Raw genomic sequence first — 2,608 nt, 5'->3', positions numbered from 1 at the left:
GGAAAATGTAGCAAGTATGTGTTCTCTCATAATGTTATTATAACAGAAGAACCAGGAAGTAAGCCTTGTTGGGGAATAAATAATGTTCACTGCAGTTCATCTATCTAGTCAACTCAGTATCTGAGTGCACCCCTCTTTACAAGCAGAAAGGACAGTCTCCAAAGGAAAACAACTCACTGGCTCATCCAGCTCCTAAAATCTCCATTCCTTAAAATTTCCAGCTGACACAACATTGGAGAAAATGTCTTATGGTGGCTGGTTTAAGACTTAACCAATAGGGCTGGGGATTTAGCTCAGCAGCAAAGCGCCTGCCTGGCAAGCGCAAGGTCGTGAGTTCGGTTCCTGGTACCCGAGGAAAAAAACAAAACAAAACAACAAAAAAAAGACTTAACCAATAAAGAAATCTGGAATAATTGAGAAATATGGAAGACCAGGATTTTGATTTGTGCATCTAACAACTTTAAGGAAATATAATTTACATACCATACATTCACCAACTTAGAGTTCACAATTCAGTATTTTTACCTTATTCAGGGAGTTATGCAATCGTTACTACAGTGAATTTAGAGGATATTATCACCCCTAAAAGAAACCAGTACCCTTTAGCTATCATCTACCCTTAGTCTCATCATTCCATCCAGCCCTAGGCCATCTCTATCTACATCTTTTTTCTACAAGTCCAACTATTTTGGATATTTATCATACATGATATCATGCCTTTTGTGATTAGCTGCTTTCACAATTAATATAATATTCTTGATGTTCGTGTACATGGTAGTATATAACAATACTTAATTGATTTTATGGTTAAATAATATTCCATTATATGAAATAGCATGTTTTTTAGTCATTTTTCAGTTGATGGAAATTTCAGTGGTTGTAATTTTGTAAGTTACAAATTTCCGTCAAAAACATGTAAGTATGTTTATGAATCACAAAACATCATTTTAATAATACCAATTCTCCAAAGGTTGATTTATAAATTAAACACAATTCCAAATCAAATTTGTTGAAGGTGTGTTCATGTGTACATTGGTAATATGATTCTGATATGTATATGGAAATGCAAAAGTTAAAGAATAGCCAAGGCAATCCTAAAAACCAAAGTTGGAGACTTATCACTACAAGATATTATAAAGTTCTAAAGTTCTAATAATTCAGACCAATGTTACTGAATAGGGAGACCAGAAATAAATCCATACAAATACTTTCCTTTGGTTTATGACAATGGTGTCATTGCAGTGCTGGATCAATTTGATATCCATTTGAAAAAATGAATTGATGTCTATATCACACTGTGTAAATCAATTCTAGAAGGTAACATATATGAATGGGAGAAATCAATTAATTCTTGACTTCTACATCTAAAAGCAAAAGATAAAAGCGCTAAAGTTTTTAGAAAACAATATAGGTGCATATTTTCACAGCATTGGGACAAGAAAGTTATTTTAAAGGCTATAAAATTTCAGAGTGAATGAAAATATTTATATTCGATAATGGGTTCTTATACAGAATATGCAAAGAACTTTTCAAAATCAATAGTGAAATGTAAGAAACTGAGGAGAAAGTAGGCAAAACACAAATTTTTTTTTTTTGGTACCTGGAATCGAACTCAGGACCTGTGCTTGTCAGGCAGGTGCTTGTGCCACTGAGCTGTATCCCTGGCCCGCAAAACACAAATTAATGAGAAAGAAGATATTCAAATGACCCGCACCCCTCATGTGCATGTGCAGAAAACAATAGGATGAAAAGATGCTCAACAGCATCAGGAAAATGTAAGTTAAAATCATGATTTGAAACAACTGAACTCCCAACACGGTGGTGAAAAGGAAAAACCCTGACTATACAAAATGTTGATGAGAATGTGGAGCCATAGGAACTTTTTTGTACATTCCTACAAGGAAGGAATTTGGTGCAACCATTTTAGAAAGCTGGCTGAATATACATATATTCTTTGACCCAGCAAATCTGGTTCTTAAACTATAATGGGAAGACATACACATATGTATCAATATGTAGAAGAATGTTCAGAACAGATTTACTCATAGTAACTCCCCTAGTTGGAAACATTCCACATGCCCAATAAAAGTAGAGTTTCTTTTAAAAGTGTATTTATAAGGTGCAATATTTCACAATGTAAAAGAAGTAACTACTGATATATACAACATGGAAGAACCTCAGTAAACATTATGGTTATCAATAAATGCCAGACACGAAAGAATACACACTTTATATATTCCATTTATACAAAAATGAAAACAACAGTCATTTGGGGGTACAGAAATCATTCTTGGGCAGCTATTTCCTTGGGATATTCAATTACTTAGAAATAAGCACAAGAGGTCCTGTGGAAAGTTGCTAGTGTTCATTCTGAAGAGATGAGTGCCGGTTACAAGAATATGCTCACTGAGCTGTACTCACAGGTTATGTTCTACATTTTCCCTGATAGAACATTTTCATGACAATTTTTTAAAACTGAGAACTTGGTAGGCATGGGTACGTTTGCTTTCAGTTTTTCACTACGGCTGTAGACATAGTCCATAAGATTGCCTTGCAGTTACCTCAGTCTAATTTCTTTTTTTTTTTTTTTTTTTTTTTTTTTTTTTTT

Source organism: Chinchilla lanigera, unplaced genomic scaffold, assembly GCF_000276665.1.
Source record: "Chinchilla lanigera isolate Chin_1 unplaced genomic scaffold, ChiLan1.0 scaffold00097, whole genome shotgun sequence".
Lineage (NCBI taxonomy): Eukaryota > Metazoa > Chordata > Mammalia > Rodentia > Chinchillidae > Chinchilla > Chinchilla lanigera.
The sequence above is the reverse complement of the archived record's forward strand: the minus strand, read 5'-3'. Positions refer to the sequence as shown.